At 59.4% G+C, this 22,842-nt stretch overlaps 1 protein-coding gene across 2 annotated transcripts in view; it reads left to right on the top strand.

Moving 5' to 3' along the window:
• The first annotated feature begins 412 nt into the window (after window positions 1-412).
• PRR5 (proline rich 5) overlaps window positions 413-22,842 on the top strand; it is a 48,581-nt gene continuing 26,151 nt past the window's right edge. Inside the window, exon 1 of one of the 2 annotated variants that reach the window (XM_032882800.1) lies at window positions 413-465. The gene's annotated coding sequence lies outside the window, so the exon portion shown is untranslated. Of the gene's footprint in view, window positions 466-6,084; window positions 6,128-22,842 lie in introns of those variants that run through there. The other variant, XM_032882801.1, reaches the window with a different exon arrangement.

Below are 22,842 nucleotides of genomic sequence, written 5' to 3'. Positions count from 1 at the left end.
CCCAACCGGGCAGGGACAGAATCCGAACGTCTGATTTTTCCTTTCCGGCTCGCAGCGCCCCGCACAGGCCGAGGCTCGAGGAGAGGGCGCTCAGTGGGCGTTAAAGGACCGCCGCCCGGGGTGGGGGGTGGGGGGTTACTGGGTGGCCGGGGACGCCCCATCCCCGGCGGGCACCGCCTACAGCCTGCGCAGTGCACCGGGGTGCGGGATCCGCGGAGGGCGCCCCGGCCCCAGCTCCCAGCTCGGGCGGGCCCCTTCCCCGGCGGCCGCAGGTCGCCTCCTTCCGCGGGTCTCGCTCGCATCGGCTGCGGAGCCCGGGCGGCGGCGGCCGGGGCCGCGTCCGCGTCCTGCGCCCCAGCTGGGGCCCGGGGGCGGGGCGGGGCGGGGCCTCGGCGGCCCCCTCCCCCGGCCCGGGCTCCGGCTCTGCGCGGTGGCGGCGGCGGCGGCGGTGGCGCGGGGACCAAGGTGAGCGGCGGCGACGGGCCCCGGAGGCCCCGCGCGGGAAGGGGGCTGGGGGGCCTGGGGGTCGCACGCGCCCCCGAAGAGGCCGGGCCGGGGCCACCGGAGCGCCGTGTGTGTGTGTATGTGTGTGTGTGTGTCTGTGTGCGCCGCGCGTCACGCCGAGTTGCGGGGACATAGAATGGGGTAGGGGTCCGGCGTCCCCGGGGCAAGGGGCTCCAGCCTCTCCCACTACGAGTCCCCCGGGACCTCCCAGCTCCTCTCGCGGGGTCTCTCCTTCTAGCCAGCAACCGCCTCCCCCCCCACCGCAAGGCCCCGCCCCGCCCCGCCCCCTTCTCGGCTCTGTCTCTGCGGGTGGGTCTCTGCCGGTCTGTCCAGTCGGGTGTCCCCCTGCCTTGTCTCCTGGCCTTCCTTCCCCAGCACTGCCCCCTCCCCATGGCCCCTCCTCCCCTCCCTTTACACTGCTCCCCCTTAACAGAGCAAACAAAGATGGTCAAGGGAGGGAGAACCTCCTTTCGGAGCCCTGTCCGATTTCAGCGCGGGGCCCCACCCCTCTGGCCTCTGCCCTGGGCCTCCTGCCACCTTCCTGTGGGGAGCTGGCCCTGCAGAGCCCTGGGGGGGGGGGGGCATGGTCTGGGGCAGCAGTTACATCTGAGGGCAGAGACCCCAGGGCTGGAGCACAGAGGGGTCTGTGGCCTCAGAACTAGGGAGCTCCCCTCACATCCTTTGAGAGGTGGCGGGCAGGGCAGACTTGCCCCCTTCTGGGTCTGGGCATCTGGCAAGATCAGACCATGCGCTGGACCCAGTTCACAGGAGCAGGGCCTGACGCTTTCTAAGATTGTTTCCAGTGGAACCACAGCAGGGGAAAATGTGCTGGGCTGGGGGAGGGTCCCTGGCCTGAGGGTCCCTGGGTGTGGTCTTGGCCCTGACCAGCCCAGCCATTTCCTGTGGGCGGCCTCCATTTCCCCATCCTTGCCTCGGGGCACCAGTGACACGGTGCACAGCTGCCTGGAGTGCCCATCGTGGTCCAGGTGATTAGTGATGATTTTGGCGACATCCTGGCTGGGCGGGAGTTCCCCGGGATTCCAAACAGCATTCCTTGGACTGCATCTGGAGGGGGAGTTGGGGCTCCCTGTGGCCTCGCAGACCTCCTGCACCGGGTGCAGCCTGAGAACCCTTCCTGGAGGGGTAAGCTAAGGGCTCCGGCGCGGGGGAGTCCAGGACCACCAGATTGTCCTCTTCAATGACAGTGCTTGATAAAATGCCAGTGCCTGGGCTCTCATTCTGACCGGGAATCTGCATCTTAGAGCTCACCCCCCACCCCCACCGCATGCACGTGCAAATGTGAACACCTCTGAACACGAGATCACATACTCCTTCTGGCCCGTGGGCTGTGGGGTGGACCCAAGAGCAGCCCAACCCAGGGGCGTGGTCTCATGAGTCCCCGGGGCAAACCACTCCCCCTCCCTGAGCCCAGGTCCCCATCTGGCAGCAGGTGATGGCCTCCCAAGGGTATTTCCTACCAAATTGGGATTTGTTGAAAATGTGGGGGCGGGAGGGTGCTCTGGCGTCAGGGAGACCTCGGTAAGCTTCGCAGGGCCACCGCTGGCTGTCCGTGTGGTCCGACCAAGTGACTCTGCTTCTTGGGGCCTCCATATTTTCCATCTGAAAACTAGAAATCCTAGTATCCCCCACTCCTTACAGGTAGTCAGGGGATCCAAGGCGGCGCACTGCCTGACACTTGGCAAGCCCCCCCCACCCCCGCGAACCCGGGGTGAGCCATGAGAGAGGTGGGCACCGTCCGTGTTTCGGCTACCCGAACGACCCGGTGATGGAGGCGTTCACATGGACGTAATTTCTCACCGTCAGGGAAAGCAGTCGGTGCAGAAATATTTGTTTGCTGATGAATTTGTTTGTTTGTTTCTAATGGATGGATTAAATGGATGGGGCTGGTCGAGTGGCATCGCCTGGGCGGCCGGGCCGCGTTCTGTAGGATCGGCTGGGATGCTGGCGCCAGCCCTTTCTGAAGACAGGCACTGGGAGATGACACCCAGGTCTCCCAGGCGGCTCCCTGGGTGAACAAAATCATCTCCTGGGATGTCTGTGAGGAGGGCAGGCTCCCAAGACACCCATCGAAGGACAGGAAAAGGCATTCATTCTTTCATTCATTCCCTCGCTTGTTCCCACTGGCCTTCTCCAGGTCTGGCAGATGGCAGGAGGGTCCCGGTTGAGGCAAGAAGGGAGAAGTCACAGATGCCATCTGAACAGGGAGCTGTAGGGTCAGACTGTGGGGTCCTTGTTGCACAGGGTCACACAGTGGGTTTAGGATGTCCTGCTTTAGGCTCACCCAGAAGCCTGGGGTGTCCTCAGGATACATGTTGAAGAAGACCCAGCTGCGCCCCGAGTCTGAGTCGGGAGAAGCAAATTAGAGTCTTGGACTGCTGTGAAGACATGGGTTTAGTGGAACAAAAAGGTGACTTCCTGGTGACACCGTAACCCTCTTTTTGCCTTTTAACCACATCCCGCTTAGATGTCTCAGAACCAGATCTCAGCGGGGGGGCACCAGCAGGATGAGGGCTTTGAAATCTGTGTGTGACCCCAGTTCTGGTAACTCAGGAATCCCTAAGTCCAGGACACGGCTCCGGGCGGCGGGGAGGAGGAGCCAGCCAGGGCCAGAGAGGGGCCGCAGAGGCCGGGGACTGCAGAGTCAGGCCCGCCTGTTGTAAATCCTGACAGCGCCATCCAATAGCTGTGTGGCCATGGGAAAGCTGCCTAACCTCCCTGAGCTTCAGTTGTGTCATCTGCATTGGGTCGCTTGGACGAAACTGTTGAGATGATCAAAACCTTGGTTTCCCGAGCCAGGCTGCTTGGGTTTGAATCCCGGCCCCGCCTGTCCCCAGCTGTCTGACACTGGCAAGGCCCTCGACTTCTGTGCGCCTCGATTTCTTCATCTGGAAAGTGGTGAGAATTGCAAGCACTCGGAGCGTAGGGTTGCGGTGAGGATCTGGTGGCTCCGCATAAGGCCCTGAGAGGGACGGTCCCTGTGTAAGACAGGAAGAGTGGCGGTCCAGCCACCGGCTCTCGCCGTCACAGTGCTCTGACGTGTGGCCTTTCGCTCAGGCTGGCGTTAGGCCTAGAGTTACCGTCAGCATTGGTATCAGCATTAGCGTCTTTGTGCACCTCCGGCGTGGCAAGAGGACTCAATGCCTGGCCCGGGGAAGCCTTCAGCTCCTTCTCGTGCCCACCTGTACCCTCCGGGGAGGACAGTGAGGCCACTGACTGACTGCGCCCTGGGACAAGTGGGGGTAGGGGTGCAGGGGCCGGGCCCCTTCTGAAAAGATTATCAAGAAAATCGCAGCTCATTTCAGCAGGAAGTAGCGCTCTCTCCTCTGTTCTGATTCCAAAGTGTGGGCTGACCCCGGGGAAGAAGGGGGCTGCTGTTTCTTGAGCACCTACCATGTGCCTGGTCCCATGTACAGATTCTCCAGGGACTAGCCAGCCCAGAGGGTGATCGTGGCCAATTCAGAGAGGCCAAGTGGTTTGCCTGGAGACCCAGGCAGCAAGGACCAGGGCTGGGGTTCAGACCTAGGCCGACTGGCAGGTGTGCACGCCCCCTTTCCACCCCTCCGTGCTACCTGCCTGAAGGTCAGAGAATGTCACCAAAACACCCCGACATCAGGACCCATCACAGTGGGCTCCTCTGACCCCAGCAGAAGTCTTGCTCGTTTTCTAGAAGGTTCTTAAGGTTTTGCTGTCTGTGCCATCAGCTGAACTGGTTAAAAACCTTCTATGTGTTGCCCCAAGCAGTTTCTCCAGCAACAGCAGTGTGCCCGGAGCCCAGAGGAGAACCCAGAAGGAAAGATCAGGGGGAGGGAGGATCCAGGCTGGGAGGGAGGACCCCATTCAGCACCAGGAGACCTGCATTCTGGTTCTGGTTCTGGTTCGGCCACATACCCTTTGAGTCTGAGAGGTCATTCTCCGTGCCTCAGTTTTCAAATCTGTGAAATGGAAATTTCAATTTCTACCATGTTTGGTTCCCATGAGGGGGAGGGGTAAGGTAAAGCTACAGAATAGTAATAGTCAGCACATAAGCAGCCCTTGAGATGCACCTCGTGTAACACCCCAAGGCCATGGTATGATCCCGTTGTACAGATGAGGAAGGCAAGGCACAGAGAGGTCCGTCTCTTGTCCAAGGTCACACCACTGGTAAGTGTTTAGTCTGATTAAGATGGGCGGAAAGCCAGCCATCAAGGCCACATATTGATGATAATAAACATGATGCCCCCTGCTTGGTTATTTCCTGTGACAGGGAGCTCACTACCTTCTGAGTCCCTAGGACTGTTAGTTTCGGACTTGAGTAAGTGGTGGTGATGGTCCCTGGCCCAGTAGACTAGCGTGGAAAGGGAAGGCTGGGAGCATATGCTGAGCTTGGCTTTGATCGTGCTGGGAAGCCTAACCGTGGAGAGGTAGGGAGCTATGGTTTTCACTCTGTTACGAAGTGGGGGTAAGAACCCCGCGGCACAGGGCTGCTGGGAGGTGTGAACAAGGGGGTGTGATGTCAAGTTTCTGGCAGCAGCAAGGGCCGGAAACATGGCGACTGTTACTACTGTCGTGTTGTTACTCCTGTGCTTACTGTTAGTATTAGGGTTATTTGGGTCCCGTGTCCCTAGGAAAATCACGGACCCCTGTGAACAGGAGCCAGGCGGTCTATGTCCCTGGGTCCCACCCTGAGACGTGCTCACTATTTATTGATTGGACGCCTGATGTCCCGCTCCCTCCAAAGAGAATGTCTTCATGTGGGCGAAGTGCTGGGAGACCTTTCATTTACAGAATCTCATCCTGTGCCCCACGAGTGGGGATCATTAGCTCCATTTTAGAAACAGTCTTAGATAGCGCGATGGGCCTGCCCAAGGTCACAAAGTAAAAAGGAGGAAAGCCAGGAATGCTTCCTGGAGGAGGTGGCGTGGCACTGGGCCACCAGGATGGGACGTGTGCCTGAGCCAAAGGGCAGAGGGGGCTAGTGCTCTAGGCATGGTGAAGAGGAACGGAGGAGCTGTCCACTGGGCAGCGCTGAGCCCCGCACCCAGCCTGCGGCTCACAGCCCACGGCAGGGCAGAGTGTGGGTGAGGCTCAGGGGGCGTTTGCTGAGCCGAGCTGACCTGAAGCCTCAGCGGAACAGTAACGTGCTAGCGGTCTGGGCTCCTGACCCCACCCTGCACCCCACCCAGCCACTTCCTTCTGTCCGGGCAGGAAGGAGTGTCCTGCCGGCTCAGAGGCAGCAGGCACCTTCTTGGGGACGGCTCTGTGCGCAGTGATAAAATATTTATCCGAAACAGCGGCATCTGGGCTTCCCTGCACAAGGCGCAGCCAGGGGCAGCTCCCCTCCCTAGACCTGCAGCCTCCCTGCATCCTGCTGAGTCATAGGGCAGCCCAGCGAGCCCCCTGCCTGCACCCTCCTTGGCCCCTCTGCCCTTTGGCCGCGTGCGCACCTCCTAATGTGTAAGCCATTCAGCTGCCCACAGGGCGGCCAGCACAGTGAGTGCTGAGGGCTCCAGAGCTTATGCAGCCACCAAGGTCACGGGCAGAGGAGGCCCCAAGGCCGGGATCCCCGTGCACTCACCCTGGCAGGGTCCCACCTCCCTGGTCCTGACAGCAGCCAGCAAGGGAGGTAGGACCTCTTGCATCTCTCTTGGGGGTGGGGAAGGATACCAAGGCTCCAGGCAGGGGTGTGGCCGGGGTGCGGCCGGTCAAGTCTCCAGCTGCTAGTGGCTGAGTGGAGGTTTGGCCCTCGTCTGTCTGACTCCTGTCCCTGGGAGGACCAACTCAGTTCTAGCCAGAATCGGGGGCTGGGCTGTCTGTCCGTCCTGATGTGACCCAGAGCTGTGACTTCGGGTTTGTGCTTTTGATTTTCAGAGTAAAAGCAACAACAAAAAACAGTAGCAGATGGCTTCTTCCTACGGCCTCATGGTGGGGAGGAAGAGCAGGGGTTTCAGATTCCTTTGTTCGCTCATTCATAAAACATCTTCTGGGTGCACTGGCCGCGGGCCACCATGCGAGGCTCCGTGGACCCGCGGGGGACACTGATGCTACGGTGGGGGGAGCTCACGGAACCATCAGGGCTGGGTTCAGCGCCCAGGCCCGCTCACCGCCTGCTTACACGTTGGGGGAGCTCTGGCAGGCCGCCCCACCCCTTTGAGCCTCGGTCTCCAGGCTGTGGCTTGAGGGTCAACTGCCCTTTCCTGAGTGAAAATCGCACCTGTGTCATTTCTCTCTGTCACCTCTGCACACCAGCCTGCTGAGCGTTCACTGGCCTTTGGACCAGGTCTGGTTTCCAAGAGGCCCCAGCAAACCTTGCGGTCCGCTCTCCCAGGGAGGAACCGGAGCTGGTGCCCCGAAGGGCTTTGCAGAGCTGCTGCTCTAAGGCAGTGGCTTTTCCCAAGGGGCTTGGAGTTCTGAAGGCAGGCTCTGGTCCTGGAGCCGCACTTGTCGCCCGCAGGTGTAAGAGGGAGCCCGGTCGCATGCAAGCTACTGATAGGATACCTGTGGATGGCCGGGGGGTCATCTCCACCCCCCGGGGACCCCCACCGCCATGCTAGATCAGAGCCACTGTCGCCCCTCACTGCCTGCCCATGCGCGTGGGGCATCTCGTCTGCCTATTTCCTCTTCACTCTTCCCTCCTCTCGGCCTCCCCAGGCGTCCCTCTGCCTGGAACTCTTCGTGTCCTTCTTCAGCTTTACTGGGGGTTTCCCCTGGTTCTTCAAGGCCCTGCTGGAAGGTGCCCTCCTCCTCCAGGAAGCCTTCTCAGCTGCCCCGCATCCACCCAGGCAAGATGGGGCAGCCCGTGAAATCCTGGCTTCTATATTTGCGGCAGCATTTAGCGCCCCATGCTCATCTGTTCCCAGTCTCTCACCCTCCAAAGGCTCCAAGGTGGGGCTCTGCCTGATTCATCTCTGGGTCCCCAGGCTCAGCCTGGGGCTGGCGCAGAGAGGAACCCCGGGAGCATCTGATGAGTGGACGAGTGAGTGAGTGAGTGAGTGACATCCAGGACCGAGGCAGGGTTTCAGAAACAGGTGGTAAGGGACAGGCGTAAAGCTAGGAGGTGTGCTCCGTGGGGAAACTCACTGCCTTTCTGGACCAGTTTCTGCAGACAGGGACTCTGTGTACCTGACCTTCAGAGACAATGGACGTTCAGTGGGAGAGGAAGGATTTCTGGGGCCATGAGAGAGACAGCCGGCAGAGGCTTATTGCAGAGCCCCGGGGATCAGGAGGGCTGGCCTCCCAGCCTTGGAGCCATGTGACCCCGAGCAGCTCGTCCCATCCATCAGGCCTCATGTCCATCCTGCAAAGCCAGCATTTCCGTGTTGGAGAGAAGCCGGCAGGTGGCACGGCGCGTTCAGTAACACGCACGTGTGTTGAGAGGCATTTGCTAAACTCTAGGAGGCAGTTGCCACAAAGACACATCCCCTGCCTGCTGGGCATAAGTCTCCATCGGACTGGCCTGACATAGTCCGATGAGGGAGGGTAACGGAACGCAGACCCATGGTGCCATGGAGTTGTCACAAAGGGGAGCCCAGGGGAGGCCTCGGCCCAGCCATCAGCTTTGAGTAACTGGCACCTTGCTGGTGGGTGGGTTTGCTCAGAAAGCAGGTGGGCTAGGCCTGTGAGTGCTGCGTAGCTGGAGCCCTGAAGGAGGGTGAGGCAGGGGTGGTAAGAGCCTGGAGGAGAGGGCTGGACGGGATCCCGAGTGATGCAGTGGGGAGAGGGCGTGTGCCCCACCCCAAGAGCATCGCAGGAACAGCATCCCCTGAGCCCTGAGCCCTCCACCCGCCGGCCTGCAGGCCCTTTGCACTAAGGAGCCCCTGAGATCCTCGCCCTGACCTTACGAGGTAGGCACTGCTGTGTCCCCATCTCACAGAATGGGAAAACTGAGGCCAAGTCACAGTAAGGGACAGAGCTGCACTTTGAGTGCAGGTCCATTTGTCTCTAGAGCCCAGCTTGGAACCCCTGGCCTTCCCTGCAGCCCTGCCCCTCACGGAGCCTCCAGGCCTTCTGCGGGCTCATCTGCAGAGAGGGCATCAGCAGCTGACATCATAGAGCAAGGGGGCACCGTCATAACCCTCACCACCTCCAGTCCTCCCTAAGACTTGTTCTGTCGTCCGTGGCCAGAGCGTCACCCAGGGTGCCTGGTTAGGGGACGAGTTACAGCACAGGAGGCACTGCGGGGACAGGTGAACTCCCAGAAATGGGAAATGAGTGTCATGTCCCAAGATCAACCAGAAAGAGCTCTAGGCAGCAGCAGGCCCCTGCCACGGAGATCTGCCCACTGAGTCACGGGGGGGGGGGGGGGCCCAGTGCAGGGGAGCCTTCCTCATCATTACCTGAAGGTGCAGAGAATGAGCAAGTGAAGGGAAAAGGCCTCCTCTGTGCTGACAGTCAGGGTCAGGGGCCATCATCTTGGTCTATTGGCCCCAAGGCCAAGAGGGCCCTCCAGGAGACTATGGGCCCTCATGTTGGGGGGCTAGGGGGAGTTGCTAAGAATGTCTCTGAGATAGACGAGCTTCTCCCCTGTATGTATGCTAGCAGGTGCTGTAGGCAGGAGGGAGGAGGAAGGGGCCTGTGTAGGCCCCAGCCAGGGCTCACCATCTTTGCTCCAGCAGGAGCCCCGTTGTCAACTGCACAGGCAAGGTGGGGTGGGCTGGGCCCTCTGGGTGTGGCCTTGGATGCTGAGCTCTACACATGCCCAGTGCAGGCCTCTGCCCCTGTTGGTAAATGGGAACTGCTCCCTCCCCTCAACATTGTCTCTTCCTGCCAGAGCAGTTACGATGCCCAAGTAGACCCCAAGGCTGGCCCAGGGTAAAATATTTGGCCAAGGTCAGATTCAAACCCAGCACTTAGTTCAGGGCCTGGCACATGCTAGGTTCTCAAGAAATACTCACTGAATGAAAGGGAGGGGAGTGCACGCAGCCTCTGGTCTTGTCCTCACAACCCTGTGTCCCTGGTGAAAGGCGGCTAGCAGCCTGCCCACCTGAGAATGCTGTGTGTGAATTCTAAGGTATACTTATAACTGCAGAAGCCGGCCAAGGAAAGAGTCTGGAACATGTCCTTAATAGTGAGGGGTCCCACCCACTCTCAACCTCCAAGCAGCCTGCGCAGTGCTGTCCTCCAAATGCAGATGCACACGCACTGTGATGGGGCTCATGGAGGAGACGTTAATGGGTTAGGTCACCCTGGGCAGGGTTTTGCAGGATGAATAGGAGTTGGCTGTCCAGGCCAGGCTTAGAGGAAGGTCTTACCAGATAGAGTGAAGGGCAAGCATGTGGCCATGGACCGGGCCTGGCCTCCAAGGACAACAGCTTTCTCCAGGATGTTGACCTCCACTTTCATTCATCTGGGAGGCTCTTGACTCCCCTTCCTCTCCCCTCACACATCCCCAAAGCTGACCGCCTGGTGGGTTACCTACAAGAAGGCTGGGAGCTTACAGCCTCATCCTTTTGTCTCATCCCTGTGGTGCAGCCCTAGAGACCCCTTGCTGTCACCTGGCCCTCCAGTCGGGGCGGGGGGAATCCCTTCGGGGTGAGCCAGCACAGGGGAGGAGTGAAGCTTACAGGTGCTACAAGGCACTTGGCTGCCTTGGTTCCCAGGGAAGAGCTAGTGCTCATCCATCCCCACCTTGTCCACCACCCACACTGGGAGCCACAGGGAAAGAGCCAAACCAGGAACTACTAAGAAGACCCGCACGAGGAGCCTCTGGAGGGCCAGGCCGGGTGTCTGGGCAAGGCTGTCCTCCCACACCCGGGACCCAGAGAAGAGCTGAGGGAGAGCAGGTAGCAGGAGGCCGCGTCCGCCTCCAGGTCAGAGTCTAGCTTTCTGGCTCAAAGGACTCAGCAGATGAGCAGTAGAGACCAAGCCTGGGGTGACTGCATCGTGCTCTTGGGGCCCCCAGAGAGCCCGGATCTGAGCCCAGCCGGCTGACCTTGCCCGCAGACAAGGGTTTCCCAAACTGATGCAGGTCAAGGAGGGCTGGGGACAGGCCCCAGGGCTTTTCAGCTAATTGAGCCTCATGTGACTCCCCCCACCCCCAAATGCTCACAGAGCCGGAGCTATGGGTCCAGCCTCATCTTGGTAGCCCAGTGGGAGGGGCTCCACATTGTTGGGTGAGGTCACCCTGGGCAGGGTTTTGCAGGATGAATAGGTGTTGGCTGACCAAACGCAATGGCCCCCATGCCTCATTTCACATACATGGCCCCTTCCACCATCACCATTGCCCCGTGAGGTCCTGTCATCATCCTCACGTGACATGAGCAAGTTCTCTTGCTGGTGGTGGTGGAACCTGGTGGGAGACTGAAGCCGACAGAACCTAGGGGCCAGCCGGGTTTGCGGTGCAGGAAGGGAAGGGGACTGGAGCTAGCCCATGGACATGAGAGGTCTGAACCCCAGGCAGTGGCCTTTCTAGAACCTTCACACGCCCCAAGGCCGGCAGCATGGCACACACTCTCCCCCCAGGGTCCACATCCCCTACCTGGTGGGGCTCTTGTCCTTCACATGCCCTACAGGTCTGGTCCCCCTGGAATACCTCTCACCTCACCTGGCTTCACTCCAAGCCCAGCTCTTGGGGCTGTGGGGACACAGGGGCCAATCCTGGAGGGAGGCCCTGTCTGTCCAAGCTCCAGCTATGGCCTCGCACTGGGCAGGTCTGGGGCAGCTGGTGCAGTGGGTGAAGAGCACGGCAGGAAGGCCCGAGGGGCACCTCCTGACGGCCTGTGTGGCCTTGTGGTTACTGCTCCTAAGCCCCTCCCAGCGGGCTGCTGGGAGATTACATCCTGTGGAGTTGCTGAGCACAAGACTGGCCCCTGCTGAGGGTGCGGCCCACCGGGCCCTGAAGAGAGAGGTCATCTTTCCAGGCCTGTTTAAAATATCACAGCTGCTGAGGGCTCTTCAGGACTCCCCAAGGCAATCTCTGTCCTCCACCCACTGCCTGCTGTGACTCTGCCCACCCGTGACTCACCAGGAGGTGCTCACAATGACTGATGACTCTGTGGTGGTGGCCTCCGGGTCAGAGCTGGGCTCGGATCTCAGCCCTACCTTACCTGCTGTGCACCCAGGGCCAGCCAGTGTCCTCTGAACTGCAGCTGCCTCATTGTGAAACGGAGCAGGCATTCTGACCGATAGGGCAGCCCTGCGAGGGAGGGAAGTGGGTTCCCAGAACCCAGTAGGACCTCAGCATCTGCTCCTTTTCCCCACACATTAGGACAATCCTACCTGTGGGTGACCTGTGTGTCCCACTGGCCTGAGGCCTCAGTCTCCCTATCTATAAAATGGACAGCTGGACCCTATGAACTCCTGGTGCCTTTTGGGCTGAGCTTCCTGTGGGAACCAGTGGAGTGAGGAGGGCCCAGGGAGTCAATGTCAGAGCAGGGTGGCCCTTCACTGGGGACCCCAACTCTCATTTCCTCCTGCTGCTACGGGTCAGGTGGTTTTGTTAAATGCCTTTCTTAGACCCTGTGTCAGTTCCCAAACTTAAACCACGTTCATGGATGGGGCGGGTGGGAGGGGAGTGTAGGATCCGTAGACACAGGTGCATGCGGAGGGTAGCGTGTCAGAGGGACCCCAGGGGGTGTGGGAGAAGGTCCTGTCCCCACAGACACCTGAGTGGAATCCTGAGTCTCTCACTCCCCTGCCCTGCCCCCGCTGGCCCCAGGAAGGGAGTGTGATTGGTGCAGCTCCCTCTGCTCAGTGGGGCCCCTGAGGAAATGGCCCACTGCTCTCCCTGACCCCCGTGTGCCTGCAGAACATCACCCACAGCTTCACCAGCCTGTTTACACAGCACAACTAGTGGTCCCTGCGTTAGCGGGGATCGCAATGGTGTGATTGTGTGTGACCTCCCCAGGCCTGTGCTTGGCTATTAGAAAAATGTCCCTAAAGTCATACCTGTGGCTGTGTTGTTACTATAAGCGTTATCAAGATGTACCTGGAATGACAAAACACATAAATAAAGCCTGCCAGGAGGTTCCAGCACACCTGTGAGATATGGACTGATTTTTGACTCTGAGCTTCCTAGACACCAGAGCAAAGAGGAAGGGTCAAGCCCGAGAGTTGAATGCCCTTCAGAGGAGAGCACAGGTTTTCCCAGTAATGAGACCCGAGGGATGGTCCTTCTAGGAACCCGCAGGGAGGGGTCCCGTGCGATGGGCTGACCCTCGTCCTTGGTATTCCCATGGTCTGGATGGATCCAAGGACTTGGTGTCTGGAACAGGGTCTCCAGGCTGCCCTGATGGCAGGGGAGAGGGAGGAGGGCATCCTCAGGGGGTCTGCGAGAGGGGCCCAGTGAGGTCCCATAACCTCAAGAGGACTGAAGGGTCCTGGGTCATCTGCAGACTCCACAAGGATTTTACCTTCGTCTGTTAGAGAGAGTATTTAAGTACAGAAATAACCTTTTCCCTCCTCCAAATCTGTCCCCTCGCACACACCTAGCCAGGTGCCCAGGAAGCTGGGACCACTGAGCTCTGTCCCCATGCCCAGGACGCTGGCTTCCCAGTAGGGAGCTGGCTTTTATAACATCGTGCGTTCTTGTTCTCTGGTACGCCTTTGACGGTGTTAAGCAAATTCACTTCGGGGTCTCTTTCCAATGGTTTCTTGGCTCAAGCCCTCGGGAGTTTTGTTCTGACAGTTGTAGCTTGTGCCTCCTTCCTGCTGGTGGCCGGTTTCCCTAGGCGCTGCATCCTTGGGATTGAGTTTCTTTCCAGCCAGGGGTTATCTGTAGACACCTGCCCGGCTCGGGGGGCCTGACCCTCCAAGGCACCTTCCCAATGGCTTGGGTGGGCTGCCCCAGGCTATCACCAGGCTGGTCAGATGGTGGGCAGATGTGGGCAGATGCCCACACAGGTTCTAGGAGACATGCATGCTCTTCCACCTCCCTGGAGCTCAGGGAGACACACCAGGTTTCTCGGGCATCTCTCTTGGCCCGGGGGCAGATCTTTTTCTCAGCTACTCATTTATTAGAGGAACAGCCCCTCGAGAGCCCTGGCTTTGTGTGAGGGACTCGGTCGCCTCTCGCACCTACCTGCTCGCTCAGCATCTTCCCTCCTGACTGCTGGTTTGACCCTCTGTCTCAAGGCCCCAGCTTTTAGCTCCTGGCCTTTTCCTGGGAATTCGCTCTTATGCTGATTAGAGCAGTGAGTGGAGCGTCGGAGACTGTAGAACACAGTCCTGGGAGCCAGACCATCTGGGCTTGCACCCTAGCTCGACCAGCACAGGATTGTTCAGTTTCCCCATCTGCAAAATGGGCACAGCAATGAATGAGGTTGCTGGAAGTGCTAGAAGTCTCGATGCCCTAAGGCACCAAGAAGGTCCCTCCACGTTGAACAATCGCGTCCTTCAAGCATTCTTCGAGGCAACACCCTTCAGTAAAATCAATACTAAATACGATCTAAGTATGGGAATGAAACAGTCTGAATGATAATACTAGTATTAACATTCTGGCCCCTGGCGATCTTCCTCCTTTTCTTACAAGTGCGTATGAAAGTTATGCATTTAGAAGATGTGTCATTTTTTTTATCCAGCATTTCTAGGAGATGGGCATAGGGAGAAAGCTTTCAGGTTGTGTCATTCTTAAAATTGTCCAACCTCTTGACCTTTGAGTGGTCAGTACAGAAGAATCCTAATGCCCCCTACGGACGACTGCTTCTTATAGAGAACTTTCCAGAGTCTGCTAAGCACCTGTCTCCAAGGCTCCTTATGAAATGGCAGGCCACCTCTGGAGTCCGGAGTCCGGTGGAACCCAGCTCAGCCACCAACGAGCTCCGTGACTCAGCTTCCCATCGGTTCAGACCCTCCACCCCTTATCTGAGACCCTCAGGGCCTGATGTGACCTGGGAACTCCTGGATTTTTGAGTGCTGATCCAACCTGTTGATAGCTGGCAGGAGACACCAGGGCGAACTCCGGGGGACTGTGTCTCTCTACCGGATCTGCACAGAGGGGCGTAGACAAGGACTCCAGATAGCCTCAAATCAGAGCAGATCCAGATTTTGTGGCCAGACTCTGAAAAAACTTGAATTTTCAGAGTTTGTGCGTTTCCTGGCTGTGGGATCTGCAGTGGGGGAGAGAAATTAGCCTCAGCTCTCGGTTCCAGCAGCAGCAGGAGGGATTTACCGTCAACAAGCAGGGCCAGGGTCAGTGGGTGGAAACCTGTGGGGAAAGGGGTACTCTTGTGACCGACTCCAGGGAATTCTTGCTGAAGGCAGGACAGGGTGATAAGATACAGGAGGTGGGGGTTGGGCTAAACTGACCCGGCGGGATTCCTGCTCAGACTGGATCCTGGGTAGGTGGGAAGCCCAAGGTCAGTCCAGTGACAGAGGCTCCAAGGAGCCTGACCAAAGTGTGGTCAAGAAGGAAAGGCTTTGTCTGTGTCCACCCGGCACATACCACGGGCCTCTGTCCACTGCAGCCAAAGGCCTCAGCAAGCGCCCAGTCTGATGGAGGAGACAGACCTCCCATTCAGGGGGAAGACAGCGCGGTGGGGAGGACATCTACTGATAACAGCTCATACCGACGAGCACCCACTGTGCACCTGGCCCGTTTTGTATCTGTGGACACCTGCTCAGCCTTGGGAATCACCCAGGGAGGAAGGTGTTGTTCTGGTTCTCATTTTACAGGTGGGGAAACTGAGGCACATTGACCAAGACTCGAGAGCCCGAGGCAGATGGCTGTTCACCGGCATAAGCCACAGCCCATCCCCTGAACCAGGGCACTCTGCTGTCTTAGTACTATTATTATCATCAATATCGCTGGAGAAGAAATGAGTTGGAGGAGAGGGAGGAAGGGCATCCCGGGCGGAGAGCAGCGCCTGGCGAAAGGCCCAGGGGTGGGAAACAGGCAGAAGGTCTGGAGAACAAGCAGTCACTCTGTCTTCTGCTTGGAAGTTGGTGGCAGCGGGGCCTGGACAGGCTCAGCCAGGGATGAAGCGGAATGGAAGGAGTGGAAGCTCGTGCCCAGATTGTGGAGGGCCTTGGACCCCGAGCTTGGAAATGTGGAAATCTTGCAGGCGGAGACGCTCGTCTGAAGCCTGGGTAGCGAGTGAGCGTGCGGGCGGCAGGGTGGACCCCGACAGGCTGCGAGGCCCGGAGGCTGTGTCTGGGGGCGGGGAGGAGTCCTGAGCCTGCAGGGGCTTGGGGGCCCAGACGGGTGGGCAAGCTGCGGGCACAACCCTGCGGCCAGTGCTGGGTGGCCCAGCGGGGGCTGGGAGGAGGGCAGGGGAGCGGTACCTGCTCAGACTTCAGGTGTGGAAGGGCCTGGCCTCCAGGCAGGTGAATTCCGTCCACAGTCCACCAGGCGGGAAGCCAGGGACTGGAGTGGGCAGCCCGGTGTCCCCCCCGGCCCTGCCCTTCACCGGCCTGTGACCCTGTGGGTGACATCAGGATCTGGGACCTCGGTGTCCACTTGTAGTAGGGAATGAGGCTGCCCAGCAGGAAGGGTTGTGGTGGGGATGTGTGGACCAGGCCCTCAGGAAGGGACACCTCCCACCCCTACAGGGAGATGGAACACCGCCCCCAGTCCTTCCAGTGCATCTCAGCGGTCCGTTCCCCATCGTTAAAATCCATCCCTTCGTGGCCTTTGAACCATATTCTTGCAGGAGTGGGGCGGATGGCTCGTGGAACAGCCATTCCCCTGCTGGCTGGACACACCCTCCTCCAGGACCAAAGCCCTGAACTTGGCAGAGTCCAGACAACCCAATGTCACCTCCTTCCTGGGCTCTTTGGGCTTTATTTCTGAACTGGAGAATGCAGGCCAAGTTTGGATGCCACCGCTTTCTACATGCCCTGCTGGATCGGAGTGCCTGCCTGGGACTAGTAATTCCTAGAGCCCTGGGACCTGCCTGGAAGGGTCATTAGTGAGGGGTCACGAAGAAGCAGTGAGTGACAGAGCCCTTCCTAAGGCCCCCAGTCCTGCACCCAGCCTCCCCATTCTCTCGGGCTCCCTCTCCTACGTCTTTGGTTATCAGGGTAAGTTCCAATATCCTGAGGGGTTGTTCTTTCCAAGGATTCTTCTAAGGAAAGGAGGCTGGCCAAGGAGGCGCCCGAGGGAGAAATAAAGCTGTCCACCCCACCTACCCCCCCAATCTCCTGGGATTTGTACGTTCCTATTGGAGAAAGCAAGGGTAAGGGAACATGAGTGTCTCCAGTTGGCTGGCCTTGGGGCCCAACCTGTCCACGTTTGGATGTCAGGTTCCCAGATGCGGAGGTCAAAGCCAGGGCCTGGGGGCGTGCAGACCCTGTGGGGAGAAAGGTGATGCAGTCATGTCTTAGGTCTGTCTTAACAGAGGACCCCAAGCTAGAGTGCTTGCTACAGAAACTTACTCTCTCGCAGTGCTGGAGGTCCAAAGTCTGAGCTCAAGGTGGGGGCAAGGCTAAGACTCCTTCCTTGTCTCTCCCAGCTTCTGGTGGCTGCCGGCATTTCGTGGTGCTGCTTGGCGGGTGACCTCCCCACACCCGTCTGCCTCTGTCTTCACACGGCTGTCCTCCCACCGTGTCTCCATCTGTGTCTTCACAGGGTCTTGTAAATTGCCATTTAGGGTCCTCCAGGATGACCTTATCTCAACCCGGTCACATCTACAAAGACCCTCTGGCCACACAAGGTCACGTGCACAGGGACCAGGAGTTAGGACTTTAGCATGTCTTTTGGGGGGGACACAGCTCTACCCACAACAGGAGAGCAGCCTGGATACCCCCAGGACTCTGTCCGGCAGGCGATGACTGTGCCTGTATCCAAATCAAGTTTCCAGCACTGGATGGGGCTGACGGGGTCATCCTCCCCTGGGAGGGGGTGGGAAGGACGCGCGTCTGCGTGGCAGTGGCCCCCCAGCTCTCCCCGCCCTGCATGCAGCCGACCTTGCCTCTAGATGTGATGTTGATTACAGACGAGAATCAGCGGTGGCTGCTGTTTACTCCAGACCTGCTCCGTACCGGGCCCCTGGCAGACACACACTGCTCATGAGCAAAGAAGGTCATCGAGTGCCCCAACGTGGAGTCTGGGCAGCCTGGGTTTGAATCCTGGCCTGGCCGTGTGGCCTTGGACCAGTCACTTAAACGCTGGGACCCCAGCTGGCTTCCCTATAAATGGGGATGGTAGGGGCAGCTGCCTCTGTATAGAATGGCTATGGGAAATCAGGGTGCACGCGGTAACGAACCAGCCCCTAGCAGGTGCTCCCTGAGCACAACATTCGATCACTGCTGTCACATACCCTCGCACTTGTGCTGCCAGGTCCGTGGTCTGTCTCCCCGTTTCATTCAACAGAGAGGACAAGGCGCTGGAGGGTAAGAGGCTGGCAGGGGAGGTGGGAGCAGGGAGCGGCCCCTGTTTTGGGGGGCTGTGAAGCCTGTGACCTCTGTTGTGCCCTGCTCCTGCTCTGCCTTTATCCTCACTGTGCCTGGAGGACCTATTTATAGACCCGAATCGGGGTTATCCAACACCTGCCAGGAAGGACCTAGGACGCTGCTTGTTCGAGACCTCACTTACGAATGGGCAAGTCAGGTTTGGAGAGTTGTATGGATGCAGTCATGGGGTGACCGCAGGGGAGACAAGGGTCCTGTGCTGATCGGAACCTCCTCACCCGCCCCTAGAACTGGATCCAGAGCAAGTGGAGGGGGAGTGTTCTGAGAACAGAGGCCGGAGACCACCCGCTTGGGGAAGAGCTCGGAATGGGGTCCTGGTGGCCATGTGATGGGGCCAGGGGGCTCAGCTGGTAAAGAGAAGACTGGAGGGGCACATGAAGATGTGAGGAGGTGTTGGACGGGACAGGAGCTCACCCCATGATGGCAGAGACCCAGTCTTTCTTGTCCCCCACTGTACCCCCGACACCTAGGACGTCTGTAAGAAGTGTTCCATAAATCTGTCTGCAGTGTTTACTAAAGCATGAGGGAGGCGGGCTTTGTCTCACCAGCAGCGCTGTCCCAGCTCCAGAACTTCATGGCCAACCACTTGAACAAGCAACGTAATCCCACTCGGCCTCAGTTTCCCCATCTGTGAAGTGGGAGTATTGAGAGTTGAGCCTGGCTCTAAGGCCACCAGAGGCACATTTCCTCTGGACTAGCTTGAACAAAGGACCCACCGGCCCCAGGCTTGGCAAGTGGGAGTCTCTGTGAGGTCCCCCCACTCATGGAAGACGACAGGTGTCACTTCTGCTGCCCATCCAGCCCGGGATGACGAGCAGCTGTCCAGCCTCGGGACAGTCACTGAGGACAGCACATTGCAAGCCCTTCAGGGATGACCAGCAGAACCATGGGCGATGCTGGAGGCAGCCGGCATCACAGCTCTGACGGGAATCCCATTCTGCCGCGCGGCCCTAATCGGAGCCGTTACAGAACCCCCATGGTGACGTGCTTTGTCCCGTTCACCTCACCCCATCGCAAGGCAGACGTGTCACCATCCCTGTCCACCCCAGAGAAGCGAGGAATGAGCCGCGCACTCCTCCCATGGCCTTGGCTCCCTGCGTCCAAGACCCCCAGCGGGCAGGAGGCGCGGTCCCAGCCGGCTTCGGAAAGCACCAGGCTTCGCCACCAGGGGGCAGACGTGCCCCCCCAGCGGCCGGTGCCTGGAAGTGGGCAAGGCGCGAGCGACTGAGGACAGCGTTGGTGGCAGTGACAGAGCTGGCAGCCGTCCACCCCTTACCCCCACCCCCCAGGCTGGCCTGGCTCCCACTTCCTCTCTGCCACTTGCTGACTGGGGCTGCGGGCATGTGCCTCTCCCCCAGCCTAGATGGCCCCGGAGGACACGGTACAGTTATAGTGGCTGCCCCGGGCCCTGGGCCCCCTTCGGACCCGGCTGTGTGGGGCTGGGCTGACTCCCCGCTCCGGGTGGCCCACGGACACAGGCTGGCGTCCCCGAGCTCCAGAGCTCACCCTGGTGGACTCGACGTCTGGAGGCCCCGGGGAGCAGACCTGCGAGCACTTCCTGCCCTCCGTGCCACGTGCCGGACTGCCCGTCTGGGAAGTGAGGGGCTGAGCCAGGCTTAGGAGTTCGCGGAGTCCAGGGGACCATGAGAGTCCCCTCAGATGTTCGTTAGTCATCCCCAGGCCCTGCCCCCAATTATCCTGACTGAGGTTCCCAGCAGGAGCAGGACAAACCCCATGGCTCTTTCTGATCCAAAGTCTCAGTGCCATGAGCCAGAGGACGGGGGCCAGGCCCCTCCCACAGGTCACTGTTGGTCCCAGTGCCTCTCCTGTAAAGACAAAACCTTAGGGCCAGGCCCTCGGCACAGTCCTACCGTGCACCTCAAAGACACCTGGACCCCCATCTCTGGCCACGTATGTGGGAGCACGTGGCCCCCAAAGGACTTTGTGGTTCTCAGTCCCCATCCTTCACATGCACCCGTGGGGGCTTGGTGCAGCGAAGCTCCTCACCCCCAAGCCCATCCATCTTACAGATGGGCAAACTGAGGCCTAGGAATCACCTGACTTGGTGGCAGGGCTGGCGGACCCCAGGTCCGGCTGCTCCATCGAGGGCTCTCTGTGCCATCAGAAGGACAAGTCCTGGGGTCCCTCTGCCAGGTGACCAGGGCCCTGTACCAACTCCTGACACCCCACTGGTGGGTGCGAGGGACGACTAAAGCTCCAGTCCTGGGGGAAGAAAGGGCACGGTTGGAGCTATCTGGCCTGGCATGGGTCCAGAGCAAGGGTACTCTGAGTGTGGGGGACTGGAACCCCAGTCTCCCAATCCCTTTCACAGAGGGCATTTCCCTCCTGTGAGTCTTGGCGCAGATGGACCCTGCCCAGGGCCACCCTTGCAATATAGTTACTCAGTCCCCACCCGCTCATCAGGCCCAGAAGTCCCCATAAGCAAGTGGAGGGCCTGGTGGGCGCCCAGAGCCCCTCTGCCTGCCTGCGGGGGCAGCAGCTCAGCAAGGGCTGTCATGTGGGGCCTCGGGCCCAGGAGGCCCGGTCATCTGATGCTTCCCAGGAAGCCAGAAATCAGGGTTTCTATGTCAATCTCTCCATTGTAAAACCTTGGCTGCACACAGTTTTTGGTTTTTGTTTTTCCCCCGCACTGCAGGCTGTGCAGAATCCATTTAGGGGCTTGGCTCAGTTTGTGGCCACCCCATTGTCCCCTGTTCTGGGGGATCGGAACGGTCTTGTCTCTTCCTGGCCTCAGCCTCAGATTCCAGCCCCGGGGGTTGGCTGCTCCCCTGGGCTGTCGAGCCCCACCCCCATATCCCTGTACCCCTCGCTGCCTTTCACCTGCCCAAACCCAGGGCAGCGTCCCCTTCACCTGAGTGTCCTATACACACTGACTCTGGGCTATTTCATGGAGGTCCTCAGCTGGGGCTAGGGCACGGTGACAGCAAATGTCCTTAACACAGACCAGCAGACAGGGTTGAAGGCCCTCGGCCATCCCTACCTCTAGAATTTCTTGCTGGCCCCTTGTTCCAGAACGCTGCTCTCCACCAGGGCTCCCAGAGCCCCCTTTCCACCAAGACCCCCCTCAGCCCTTCCTCCTCTCCCTTCCTCCCACCTCCCCCTCTGGGCTGCCCTTACCCACATGCCACCCATTTTCCCTTTAATTTCTCATCCAGAGGGGTCCGCCTCCCTCCCACATCGAGCTGGCCCCTGCTGCCAGACTGGCCGCCAGCCCACCCACCTGAGCGTGCCCAGCAAACAAAGCCAGCCCTCTCCCCCCTGGCTTGGGAAACCACCATACATCACGTCCCACCCAGAGTCCAACCCCACAGCCTTGCTCCGCCCCACTTGCCCCGCTGGTGGCTACCGTGGCTCTGCCTCCGTGCGTCCGGCGGGGTCAACAGAGCATTTGCCTTCCTATGGTCTAACGTCGTCCCTCCGCTCCTGTGCACGGATGTTTAACTGTCCCTTCTCCTCAATCAGCGCCGCCTTTCTACTGCGCGCCGGGTTTGGGAACGTAGTGCTGACCCAGTTTAGTAGTCCCTGCCCTCCTGGCTCATGGCACTAGGGCGGCAAATTCCCCAAATGACCAGAGGGCAACCCTGGAGCCTAACCCAGGGTGGAGGCAGCCGGAGAAGGAGGAGATGACCGGCAGCGAGGGAGGTGTGTGGTTCCCGGCCCAGCAGGTGGATGGGCGTGGAGGGAGCATACAGGCTCCACGGGTGTTTCTAAAGAGGTGAGAAACCCCCAAGGGTAAGGAAGGGGCCAGCTCAGTCCTTCCTGGCCTGTCCGCTCACACCAGGCCGTGCAAGTCTCTGCCTTGGGGATGACGGGCTCTGCGGGAGTCCACGGTCTCTGGTCTCCACTCCGTCGAATTTTGAGCTCAGGGCGGGGAGTCTGATGGTCATGACCCTGCCTCCCTAGGGTGAGGGTCATGTCTGACCCACAGCAGGGGCTTGGGAAATGCCAATTGACTTTAACCGGGCCATGTGTCCCTGTGAGGTTCTCATACCCTTCATACGGGGCTTTCTTGGCCCTCGAAGCCATGAAAAGCAGCCCATCTGCTGCTTGGCCTGACCCTGGCAAACCACGCCTCCTGGAACATTCGGCAGAAAAGAGCTTCCATTTGGAGGCTGAGCCAGGCCTCACCACTGCCTCCTTCAAGCTGACTCCTGTCTCTACACCGCATCAGACTGAATGAGCTAGCCCCCACCCAGGGAAGGGAAGGAACCCCTTTCTCAGGGGGCGGGCACTTTGGTTCTGCCATTAAGAGGCAGCAGGAGAAACACATACTCTGGCATAAAGGAGCCGGGGCCTCTGGGCCTCAGTTCCCTGTTCTGTATGACACGGTGGGGGGGATGGCCTCTGAGCCTCCACCGTCTGCTGAGATTCGAGGATCCGCCGCTCCTTTCTCCCCACTGATTTACAGGGGAAGTGTCTATGGGAAGACAAGGGAGCAGGGGTTGTGGTGCCAGCAGACCGTGATCAGCACAGGCACGGCCCCAGGGACTGTCCAGGAGGTAGGATGAGGGCAGCGATGCTGTGGGGCCCTGTCTGATGGTTGGGGGGGGGGGGTCTGGGAGGGGCTGTTTGCGTGCCTGCGCCCTGTGCTTAGGAGGCCTGCGTTGGCCCAACTTTGCCATTTGCTGATTGTAGGTGCTGGGCGGGGTTTTCTCACTTTCTAGGCTTCATCTCCTCCACTGGGGAATGGGAAGAAGCATTCCCACCTCTGTATCGATACTCAAAATAAATAAATAAATAAATAGCAGAATTCCTACCTGGTAGAGGGAGATTGGCCTGAGGCCAAACATCTAAAAGTGCTCTGTAAAGCGTGGAGAGCGCCAAGGCTGTGCCCGCCCTTCACTGGGGTCACTGTCCCCAGCCACTGAGTCTTAGGGGACCCACTTGTTTCTGCCATCCCTGATACCTGGAGGGGTGGGTGGAGCGCCAGCTCTGCTGGTTTCTGCGATGGAGAGGCCACTGGTGATCCCCCCA

This window comes from Lontra canadensis, unplaced genomic scaffold (genome assembly GCF_010015895.1).
Source record: "Lontra canadensis isolate GAN:19392208 unplaced genomic scaffold, GSC_riverotter_1.0 scaffold84, whole genome shotgun sequence".
In the NCBI taxonomy this organism is placed as follows: Eukaryota; Metazoa; Chordata; class Mammalia; order Carnivora; family Mustelidae; genus Lontra; species Lontra canadensis.
This window is presented reverse-complemented; position numbering and strand designations above follow the sequence as displayed.